The 12,487-nt window shown below is 43.0% G+C and overlaps 1 protein-coding gene across 1 annotated transcript in view; it reads right to left on the bottom strand.

Annotated features, from left to right (window-relative positions):
• CA10 (carbonic anhydrase 10) overlaps window positions 1–12,487 on the bottom strand; it is a 578,576-nt gene that overhangs the window by 249,940 nt on the left and 316,149 nt on the right. The window lies entirely within an intron of this gene.

Genomic DNA, 12,487 nt, shown 5'->3' with positions numbered 1-12,487 from the left:
AAAATAAATAAAGATCTCCCCTAATAGTAAATTGGCCAGAGTTAAACTGAAGATGGCAACAGGAAATCTGGTTTTTCCAAGTTTCCAGCATTTTCTACAGTGTGGACTGGACACTCCTAGCCCTTTGCTGCCAGAGCTTTCTGGGTACAAAGGGACTAAAGTACGGACCATACTTTAGCATCAGAAACAGCTTTCTGATGCGGATCCAGGCCTGATGTATTCCAGATTTTTCTTTCCTTCCTTGAGGAAACAGTGGGGCGAAGTCTGCATCCCTAGCTCTTCTTTTGTCTGTTTCCTGCTGTTCATTCTGGTGATTGAAGGAGCCACCCATCCGAAACCAGACGACAGAGACACTCCAGTAAAACAACATGGGCAAATGGCCCAAATCCCAAATGCTGTTGATGAGGCCAAAAGAATTCTAGGAAGGCTTCAGCATAAAGGACTGCTGACTGTTCGGTGCATGGCTGCTACTAAGCATGAAAACCACAAGACATGCCGCTCACAAATAAACAACGAGGAAATTAAGAGCGGTAATAGGAGCAGCACCAATACTGAAATGCAGCTCGATTCATTATGCAGTTACTCCATCCACAAGTGGGGAGAATACAAAAAATAAAAACTGCTGGACCAAGGGTCGCATGAGCTCAAGCAGCAAAAGGCATCAAGATCTCCCTATTACAAAAGGCTGCCCACACAGAGGACTGAGAACGACAACAACAACAAAAAAGGTCACTTTGAAGTGGGGAACTCTTGAAGCTGGAGTGTTAGTACAGTGGGTACTTGCCTTGCACACCAGCCAATTTGGGTTCAATCCCTGGTACCCCATATGGTCCTCTGAGCCTGCCAGGTGTCATCCTAGAGTGCAGATCCAGGAGTAAGCCCTGAGCACCACTGAGTGTGGTCTAAATACTACCCCTTCCCTCCCGCCCCCAAAGTGGGGACCCTTTACAAGAATAAGAGTTTTTTTGTGTAGGGAGGACAATAGTCAGAGAGAACAGGCTGATCAAATTCCCCAGGGAGAGAAACTTCTAGTAATTATAGCACAGAAGGAAAGCCTCTATTTCAGCATAATGGTCCAGAATGAATGGGTTAATAGGAACTTAGTCCTGGAGGGGATGAGGAGGGAGGGGGGCATGGAGGAGAGAGAAAGAATGAGAGAGAGAGAGAGAGTGAGAGAGAGAGAGAGAAAGAGATAGAGAGAGAGGTTGATTGGTTTTGATCTTATATGCAGTGCAGAGTAATTCATTTGTTCTGAGGAGGAAAGTGACATGATAAGTAAATGAAGGATTAAAAATATCATCCTCCAAATGAATCATTCTCCTGCTTTTCACAAAATCAGACAGTTACATGATAATAGTGCCAACACAACCTTCTTAACTAGGTATTGTCACATCCGATTTTGAGGATAGCCAGGTCTGGAGACGGGCTGGAGTGTGCATACTCTGGCAGAGTGAGATCTGAAGAATAGGTGATGAGATTCGAAACGCTGCCTTTCCCTGCATGCAGATACACCTTTCAGCATGGGGCCACGGTTTTCTCAGACAAAAGAAACCCCGAAGTTTTACAGAAGGGGAGCTGGAGGAGATGGCTACTCTTTGTGCAGCTCTTCAAGGTTCACTATAAGAAACCCCAAGAACCATAGCACATGTTTACAAAAGTGGTCCAGATAACCAGACAGACCTAATTCACCTGACAGGACATGGCTGGCCAGGTGTGACTTGCTTTTTTCCTCTACCCCAGATATAGGAGCAGCTGTACCTGTACTGCTTGAGCAGTGAGTTGGTTAAGAATTTACCAGCGGGGAGACACACAAGAGTCTCGGAACAGAGCAGCTCGCTGCAGAAATGCTTCCGCACTTTAAGCCAGGCCCATTTCACTGGGATGCCTCAGACAGGAGCGGGCATCGTCTCTCCACCTGCCCCCTAAGAATCCCTGCGACAGCCAACTTTCAGGACCCACTGAGAAGTGCAGGTATGCAGGTTCAGTGGCTGCAAACTCCAGGCCTCAAGGGATAGGGAAGGGGCCCACCCTTCTCATCTCCTCATCGCTATGGGACCTTGGAGGTCACGCCCACAAACTGCCTCCATCTGATATTTAAGCTCCTTAATGGCCATGATCCAGAGACACACAAAAGAATCTCAGAACTGAGCAGCTCACTATAGAGATTTCTCCAGAACCTAATTATCTAAAATTTTATAATTCCAGGTGTGTGCGGTCGCAATGCCTTAGGCTATTCATAAAAAGCAATACAAAATAAATTATCTACACCTGCCTTTTTGGCAGGTTTGAGTGGTGGCGGGAAAACTCAAAATAATGGTGGTGGGAAGTTGTAATGGTGGTGGGACTGGTGTCAAAATATTGAATGTAATCCATTATTGGGAACAACTTTATGAGAATAAATTAAAAGTAAAAAAATAAAGAATTTACCAATGGTGGGGCCGAAGCGATAGTACAGCAGGGAGGGCATTTGACTTGTACGAGACTGACCTGGGTTCAATCCCTGGTATCCCATATGGTTCTCTGAGCACTGCCAGGAGTAATTCCTGAGTGCAAAGCCAGGCGAAACCCCTGAGCATTGCCTAGTGTTACCCAAAAACCAAAATAAATAAATAAACATAAAAAATTAAACAACAACAACAAAGAATTTACCAATGGTGAGAAAAGTGGGCAAGATCAAAAAGCAAGATATATTTTGAAGAACACAGTTGTCAGGTGAACACAACAAGACAGTCCTAAAAGAGGCATCATAGGTCTGTCCAACAAAGCTTAGGGGACCTTTTATTATCCTTTCTCAGGTTCGAGATCTGAGAGTGAGCAAGTGCAGAAGGGGAGTATATGGGAAACTACAAAACTGCAATGTAGCACTGTAGCACTGTTGTCCCGTTGTTCATGGCTTTGCTCAAGCGGGCACCAGTAACATCTCCATTGTGAGACTTGCTGTTACTGTTTTTGTCGTATCGAATACACCATGGGTAGCTTGCCAGGCTCTGCCGTGTGGGCGGGATACTCTCGGTAGCTTGTGGGGCTCTCCAAGAGGGATGGAGGAATCAAACCCGAGTCAGTCTTGTGCAAGGCAAACGCTCTACCTACTGTGCTATGGCTCCTCCCAAGAGAAATTACAAAACACTTCTGGATATATCTGTTTTATCAGACCTGTTCACACACACACACACACACACACACACACACACTTTTTTTTAAATGGCTCTAAGTCAGACTACCTCACTGACCTCCTGTGACGACTGAAGTGGGGGGAGACACAGCATTCCCATTGTCTGTTTCTGGAACCACTGTCCCCAACCAGAGCAGAGTCGCTCCTTGCAATGGGACTAGGAGACTAGGGCAGACACACGGTACTCTGTTTACATTTTTAGGATTTCTGTGGGAACGTCAGTTCTTCGAGTCCCGTGAAAGCTCCTTAGAAAACTCCTCATTTTCAGTACAGCAGAGGAAGGAGAATGAGAACTCAGGAATTTCTCTTTCAGTCCCTGTCACTCATTCTTCTGAGGCCCACCTTCCAGAATTCAGGAGGAAAAAGACTCATTAATCTCTTACTATGTTTCTCTGAATATCCATAACTGTGGCAGGCATTGTTAACTACATATATTTGCAAACTGCAGAAAAGAACAGGAAAAACGTGATTCATCCAGAATCTCTCTGGGACATGTCACTTGAAATGCAAACCACCACGATAGGTGGGCACACATTTTCTCAGTGTAGAGATTTCTTTGGGGGCAGATTAAAAACTAAGAAAAGCACACATTGTTCCTTAGTGAGTGAGTGCAAAGGACTGGAAGTAAAAGCAGACGTAAAAGGGGCAGCTAAGAGCTTCATTTCATAGTGAAAAGGCAAGATGCAATTTCCTCAGTGCTCTGACCTTGTTTTGCTTTGCGGAGGCCATTCCCACAGGGTACCTGAGGAACATGAGCCCTTGCAGAGTCAAAGAGTCCCCATAGCCTCCCCCTTTCACCAAGTTCTGGTGTTTTCCTGAACAGATTTCCAGCTACAAAACACTCAGCTGCTGTGTAATAGTTCTGGTTACAGCGGAAAATGTTAGTCATTTCATTATACACACTCCAAAAGGGGTATATAAAAGTTGTTTACAAGGGAAAGTGGTAGTTCAAAATGCTAGTTTTAAGACTGCTACCTACGTTGCCTCCTTTTAATTCCTTAAACCAGTGGCATCCGTGACATTTTTATAAGGACTAACACCAGATGGTATTAAAATTCTTGGCTCCAATGTGTCTTGGCCCTGACCTGTGCTGGAATACTGGAAATGGCTACAGTGACCCCATTATTGCAAACCCACGGAGAGAATATTCATATTGAGATGATTTCTGTGGCTAGAAAAAGGGGAAATTAGGGACAGATGTCAAATTGCGGTCATGGGATACAGTCATTGAGAGGATAGGGCTGGAGTCAGGGTAAACTGAAATCCAACAACATCTGCAAAGCAGGGCCAATGAGGATGCTTCCTATGAAGGATGTGGTGAGAATGAAATGAAAAGAAGAGAAATTTTGTGACCTTCTGGAATAATCAGTTTTAAAGAACATCTTCATGGAGATAACTTTGCCATATAAACTTTGTATAGATATAAGAGGTACAACTTGATCTTTTGAGAAATGTATAACACTGAAAAGATCATTATCTATATATGAGAGTTAAGAGAGTAGATCCTAAGAGCTCTCATCACACTGAAAAAGTAACTGTTTTCCCATCTTTGCCTCTACAAGAGATGATGGATTTTAACTAAATTTGCTGGGGTCATCATTTTAAGATAGAGGTAAGTCAAATTACTATGCACACACCTTAAAAGTGCATCATGCTTTATGTCAAATTTTATCTAAATAAAACAGAAAAGATCACCGTACTCCAGCTAAATAACTCATCCATTCTCTCTACATAGCTATCACTACGACTATGTAAGTATTGAGAAGATATAAGACATATCCTCTAAGAAAATTTCAAATTTACAATAGAGGGTAATTAAGTATACTCACAGTCATATACTAGACAGAACTCATTCATCCTGCCTTACTGAAATTTTGTTCCATGTCACCAATATCTTCTTATTTCCTTTTCCTCTCTTTGCTCCCTAACTCCTAACAGCTTCCATTCTATTTTCTGCTTCTATCCCCTTGCCTATTTTAGAGTACACTAGTCAGGAAACTCAAGCAGTATTTGTCTCTCTGTGTTTAATTTATTTTACACAGCTAAATGCCCTCCAGGTTCATACTTGTTGCTGCAAACTTCTCTGTAAAAGCTCAATGATGCTCTGTGTGTGTGTGTGTGTGTGTGTGTGTGCGTGCGCGCGTGCATGCATGGTTTTTTAAATTTTTAAAATTTTATTGAATCACTGTGAGATAGTTACAAGCTTTCATGTTTGGGTTGCAATCTCACAATGATCAAACACTCATCCCTCTACCAGTGCACATTCTCCATCACCAATATCTCCGGTATAGCCCCCCTTTCCCACCCTCCCTCTGCCTCTATGGCAGAAAATATTCCCCATACTCTCTCTCTCCTTTTGGGCATTATAGCTTGCAACACAGACACTGAGAGGTCATCATGCTTGGTCCATTATCTACTTTTGGCATGCATCTCCCATCCTGACTGGTTCCTTCAGCCATCATTTCCTTAGTGATCCCTTCTCTATTCTATTAGCCTTCTTCTCTCTGCTCATGAAGCAGTCTTCCAGCTATGGGGCAATCCCTCTGGCCCTTGTATCTACTGTCGTTGGGTGTCAACCTCATGTGATGTTATTTTATACTCCACAAATGAGTGTAGTCCCTCTATGTCTGTCCCTCTCTTTCTGACTCATTTCACTTAGCATGATACTCTCCATGTCTATCCATTTATTAGCAAATTTCATGACTTCATCTCTCTTAACAGCTGCATAGTATTCCATTGTGTAGATGTACCAAGGTTTCTTTAACCAGTCATCTGTTTTAGGGCACTCGGGTTGTTTCCATATTTTGGCTATTGTGAACAGTGCTGCAATGAATATATAGGTACAAATGTCATTTCTACTGTGCTCTTTTGCATCCTCGGGATATATTCCCAGAAGTGGTATTGCGGGGTCATATGGAAGCTCAATTTCTAGTTTTTAAAGGACTGTCCTTATTGTTTTCCAGAAAGGCTGGACCAATCAGCATTCCCACCAACAGTGAAGGAGCGTCCCTTTTTCCCCATATCCATGCCAGCACTGGTTACATGCATGTGTGTTTGATAACAGGTTTGTCCTTGCTTCTCCTGCAGTGAGTTTATTGAGTTACTCCCACCACAGTGCCCCCAAGGCACACCCAATTCCATCAGGCATTTCTAATCCTATATTGCTTTTCTTTCTTCCTTTATGTCCTTTGCATGGTTTAGCAATGTCCTTTTTGTATAGACACAGGAAGACAGTTGATGCTCCGCTTCTGTAATGTGGGAGTTAAGATTGACTTCAAATAATATTTACTACTGGGTATCCATCATATTTATTCACTATATTTACTTGACTTAAGCCTCAGTTGCCCTTCCTTCTTAACATCCCCAAGAGGAAGGTCCTGGTGAGGGACTTGGATGGACACAAGGCAAGCTATAAGCAACCCTGGCACTGAAAAGGGACAAGCTAACACCATAAGAAGTATAATAAAAGCACAGTCATGGAACAAACTTTGTCATGACCAAAAAGAAGTAATTGGATAAGATACCTGTTGGGTTTAGGAAAGATTAATCTGTCTTGAGGACTATAGCCTAGATATATAGCAAGATGTCCCCAGGAAAAACCACTCTTTAAGCTTAAAATATCTCTTACTGTGCCCATACAAAATGACTAGAAATATTAGTGTTCAATATGATTGCTTAAATGGATTACTAAGGAAAGTACAACACAATACCCCTTTAGATGGAATCCCACCCTTGAGCAGATCTCCTAGTAAATAAGAGTACTGACCCCTTAGATGAGATTTTGTCCTTGAGTTAGTCTCCTAGAACTTTCTCTGAAGGAGGAGATTTGCACCTGCTTATTATTAGTATGACATTTATCTCCACCTATGTGTACCCCAACCCCTCATGGTTTCTATAACTACTCTGTAAGGGAAAGGGGGAAAAGAAAATAAAGGTCATTGATTGCCAACCAGCCTGTGGCCCCATTCCTCCATTCCTTCATTCATCTGTCACAGTCAGTCTGCCTGGGGAGGTGGTTCTCGTCCACTAAACACACGAGTCCCATGCACCCACAATTTCTGAACTAACATGTGTGTGTGCGTGTGCGTGTGCGTGTGTGTGTGAGTGAGTGTGAAAATTTCTACTCTATGTCAGAAAACAATATAACAGTTAGAGTGGATGTGTCCAACCAAGGTTTCATTTCTGGTACCACATCAATGGGTGTGATGCACCAATGAGCATCAATGGGTGCATCCTTGGAGGTCTCAGGAGCACCTCTCTGTGATTACCCGGGTAAATCTGGCACTGAAGGATTTCAGCAACACCACATATTTGGGTTCTTGCACTGAACCTCATGCCTGGCTGGCTGAGAGTCATTATGGGCTCCTTGAAATTTCTGAGCACTGTTTGGGTGACTCCCCACCCAAATACTTTTAATGCATTTGTCCCTCAACTGACATTCAGGTTGTTTTATCTTTTATCCCCCATGAATAATACTCCAGTGAGTGTGGGGGTGCTTCTATCCTTCAGAGACCCTGATTCCAATTTCTTCCATTTCCTTTGGAAATCTACTGGGTACGGAGTTGATGGCTGGAAGACTCCCCATGCTGTTTCTCATAATGTCTGTAATCACTTTCTCAAGAGAAATGGAAGTAACTGAACAACAATTTGTGAAGAAAGAGCAGATTCCATCCTGCTCTTTCTTCACCAAGACAACAAGAATTCTCCCCCAAGATTTTGTCTGTGAGTGAGGGAGGCGGGTGCTGGTATAAAGCTGTCAACAACTCACAGTAACATGTAGGACTTCCTTATCCACCGTGTCTCTTACCTCCCTCTTTACACTGGCATTATTTGGCCTGAAAAGTGACCGGTGTCAGACCTTTGGTTCCATCTGAAAAAGATCCTGGGGGACCCATCTGCCCAGCGAGGCTATATTTCCAACACCGAGAGACTTCCCAGATGTGGGGAAGTCCTGGCTCTGCCCTTTACTAATGAGGTCATCTCTCACCAGTTATATAAACTCTCTGACCCCCCAGTTTCCTCACCTAGAAAACACAAATAATACAGTTATTTATTTCACAAGGTATGTGAATCTGAAGGCTATAACCTAAAAGAGCATATGAGCCCATAAGGAACTACATAAATGTTATATTTGCTAAGCAGGCAAAAAATATGCACTTGTCTGGTGCTTTCCAAAATTCTGAAGGCGTGCGTGTATACTGAAGACTGCCAGTATACACATTAACTAAATGTATTTTGTATTAAAAAGTCAGAGCATTTGAATGGGCTGAGGACTGGGTATACTAGTGAGAGGCATGGAGCCTTCAGGGGCTGAACCAGGTCAAAGGTATATGGAAAGAGAAATGTGCCAAAAGAGGGCTAGGTTCGTTCCCTCTGGTTTATTAGATTTGAACTTCTTGACAGTTTTCCTCATCCTTACAGACATATCCCATTTCACCTCATGCTCTCTCCAGATCCCATTCCTGGAAACCCTTTCTCTTCTGGTCTCTTGAGACATTTTGGATTTAGCACTCATCAAGCATTAATTTTTAAATGGTAGATGCTTTTACAGGACCCAGCACTGACCCCATGAAATTAGTCCTTCCTATTTAGAAACATCCAATTATTGAGAGGCTCCAGCACAGCCAGATTTGCAATTTTCTTTGCCTCACCAGTCCTTGAGGCCTCGTTTGCAGCGTTCTCTTGTTTTGTTTTCCCCTAAACACCCAACCACATTGTAGGACTAGAAGATGGACGGCAAGCGATGGTTTGGAAAGTGGGCCAAATATGTGATCTGTATTTTGATGCCCCGGAGTAGGTGAGTCTGTTGTCTCCTGCCGCAGCTCTATCAGAATAACTGACTGGGCTGGGGGAGTGGGGAGGTGATTGGGTGCTTTCCACATTTACAGCTTCCAGAGATAGCGGAGGATGGATGCTCTTCCCCAAGAAGCTTTTCTCCAATCATTCCCAGCGACCCTGAATTTGAAGGACCGGCAGCATTTTGGGTTTCCTCTGACTTCAAGACTTTTATCTGCACAGCAGAAAGCCATTACAGGCAGAAACACATTATAACACAATGCTGTATATGCCAGCGACAACGTAGCAGTTATTGATTCCTCTCCACCATTAAAATGTCATTCAGAATACAAGCCCTGGCAACAGTCATCCAGAGGAGCCAATACTTGGCGGGGTAAAGAGACCAAGGGATGATGCTCTAACTACTTGATCTATTCCTCCCCACCACACTCCATTATTTGTGAGATGTATTGTGAAAACCTCCCATTAAGCCAAGGATAGACTCTGAAATGTAAACATAAAACCCTCACCACACCACGAATACAGCTATTGCTGCGCAGTCTCAAATCCAACTTCCCACATTTTTTTTTTCCTGTGAGGCTGGAGCTAGACCTGTACCTGGAGCTAGGACTCTGAGCTCTGTCATGTTCTGCCAAAAGGGGGCGCTAGAGGAGACTGAGTGGCTACAAGGAGGGACAGCTACTGATGCCCTTGAGCCTATTTGGTGATCCTGGCAACAGAGAGTGGCCTGGCCTTTCTTATCAAGTGAACACTGGCCCAGGGGCTGCCTTATTTTTTTTTGCCTTCACTCCCCACCCCACCTCACCCCACCCCCACCCTCACCCTTCGATTTTTATTTTTTGCATGTGGTCAGCGATCTTGTTCGATTTTTGATTTTGTATATTTGCATGTGGTCAGTGATCTTGTTTGATTTACTCTTACTCGTGGGCATTTGTTTATGAAAACTGGCGTACTTTCAACATCCAAAATCTGGTCTTCTTATGAATAAAGACGGTTCTTTCATCGAGACAGAGAGAGAGAGAGAGAGAGAGAGAGAGAGAGAGAGAGAGAGAGAGAGAGAGAGAGAGAAAGTGGCCTGATCTTTTCACTTTAGTACCCACCCTTTTCCTGTGAGGACTGGAGCAATAGCACAGCGGGTAAGGCATTTGCCTTGCACGCAACTGACCCGGGTTTGATTCCTCCATCCCTCTCGGAGAGCCTGGCAAGCTACCTGTGGCGTATTCGATATGCCAAAAACAGTATCAACAAGTTTCACAATGGACACATTACTGGTGCCCGCTCGAGCAAATTGATGAACAACGGGATGGCAGTGCTACAGTGCTACAGACCCTTTTCTCGTAACAGGAATTGAACCTAGTTTGCAGCTTTTCCCAACATAACTGACCCAACCTCGTAAGAGTTCCCTTAGAGATGTTAGCAGTATCTGGGGCTTTGTAGGGGCCCTGGCCCTCACTCCAGAGGCCAGTCTCATTACCACTGACCAAGCTTCTAACTTTTAATGTGTACCCCCCCCCCCCATTTTTCGGTCCTAGAAATGGTACTTGCCCCCTGCAATTATTACCTCTGACATCTTCACGTTATTTCTTTGCCTTTTTAGATGCACAGTATCTACTTTAACTAGCTCTTCCTCTAAACTCTCTTGGCTGACACCTGGACTCTGGCAGTGGCACCACGTTTGCTCTCGATCATGCCTGGCAGTCAAAACCAGCAGTCGTTCTTTCCAATCAAAGACACCAGGGCACATGCTCTGTGGGTTATTGGTTTGAAAGCCCATACATGGTCTGATATTTGAGTGACAATTTAGGGATCCATAGTAACTTTTTCTATCTGAATATTTTCTATACTTCATGAAACCGGGTCATCTGAAAGGTGCATGCTGAGATTACGGAGGTACAAGACTATCTCAAAGAGCTATTCTGAATACTAAGTGAGATTGTGAAGCACTGGAAAGATTGTAAGTGATAGTAACTAACTGAATGTACATGCATGTGCGCATATCAATCCATGTACCTGTATATGTGCGAATACCTTTGGTTACTAAAAAACAATTAAATAAATTTTATTTTATTTTGGGGGTGTGACAACACTCCATAGACTCAGGGTTTATCCCTTTCTCTGTGCTCAGGGATTGCTCCTGATGGTGATCAGGGAACCACAGGCAATGTCTAGGATTAAAGGAGGGTCAGTCACATGTAAGGCAAGTGCCTTAATCCCCATACTATCTTTCCAAACTTCCATAAGTACTTTTTAAAGCAACACAAGGAATTCTACTATTTTCTGGAAAGTTGTTATAGAAAGTTGTTATGGAGTTTTTGGAAGGCAAATTTATTAGCTGTATTCTTTTCCATTTTTGTTTTTCTACATAAAATGAGCAGAAATAAAAAAGGAGTCAAACTACATTTCCTCCAGTTCAATGAAGAAATGGCTCGGGCTGGAGCGATAGCACAGCGGGTAGGGCGTTTGCCTTGCACGCAGCCGACCCGGGTTTGATTCCCAGCATCCCATATGGTCCCCTGAGCACCGCCAGGAGTCATTCCTGAGTGCAGAGCCAGGAGTAACCCCTGTGCATTGCCAGGTCTGACCCAAAAAGCAAAAAAAAAAAAAAAAAAGAAAGAAAGAAATGGCTCAAAAACATCACAAGAAACAACTCATCTCTAATTATTTTCAAACCTCTGAAGCATATAAGGAATATTTTGCATGGTTTGCATGGTTTCAAGGGTGAGAACAGAGGGATGAGTGAAGGAAAAGAATATATTTTGGTAAAGATCAATAGGAGTCACAGAAGAGAGAAGTACCCAGAGGTTTCTGGGCAGGCACTGAGTCCCTCAGGTGATGCAGGGACACGGTGCTTATTTGCTGGGTGACAGCAGAAGGGCTGTGAGCAGGGGTGGAGGAGATTGTTAAAGTTCCTTTAAGCCAAATGCTATTTAACTGTCTTATTTGGTCTAAGTTTTCTAAAATCATGGGTTAAAATTGAAAAGGTGGAAAAATAATGAGGAAGTGAAAGAAAAAAAGGTTCGACAGACACAGAGTATAAGGTTAGAAAGGCATTAGGAAAAGCTACAGCTATGAAAAATCTCTCTCTCTCTTTTTTTTTTGCCAGTCCTCTATTATATTTTAAACCCACTGCGTTGGAAAAAAATGTAGAAATAGGTCACAATACGTATGATGTGTGTGTAGGTATTTTAAAAGAGATAATTTGGGTCAACTTTCTATATATCAACTTTACATGCTGTTGATCCAAAGACAACTCTTGGCATACCAAACGGAAAACACAATAAAAAATTCATGGAAAAAAAAGTTGCAATCAATGTAGAATAAGCCTTTGAAAATTAGCCAATTAATTTGACTTGGCTTTGTTTCTTCCCATCCGGGGACCTGATTTACATAAAAGAAGTCTAATGTGGACAATGCACACATCCACAGGAAAAAAAAAAACAGTTGAATAAAAGATTACTGCTGCATCTGACTAGACACTTCAAAGTCATCACGAAAGATGAATCGCTACGGATTTCATCT

Source organism: Sorex araneus, chromosome 3 (assembly GCF_027595985.1).
Source record: "Sorex araneus isolate mSorAra2 chromosome 3, mSorAra2.pri, whole genome shotgun sequence".
NCBI classification, from domain to species: Eukaryota; Metazoa; Chordata; class Mammalia; order Eulipotyphla; family Soricidae; genus Sorex; species Sorex araneus.
Note: the sequence above shows the minus strand (reverse complement) of the source record. Positions and strands in the feature narration are given on the sequence as shown.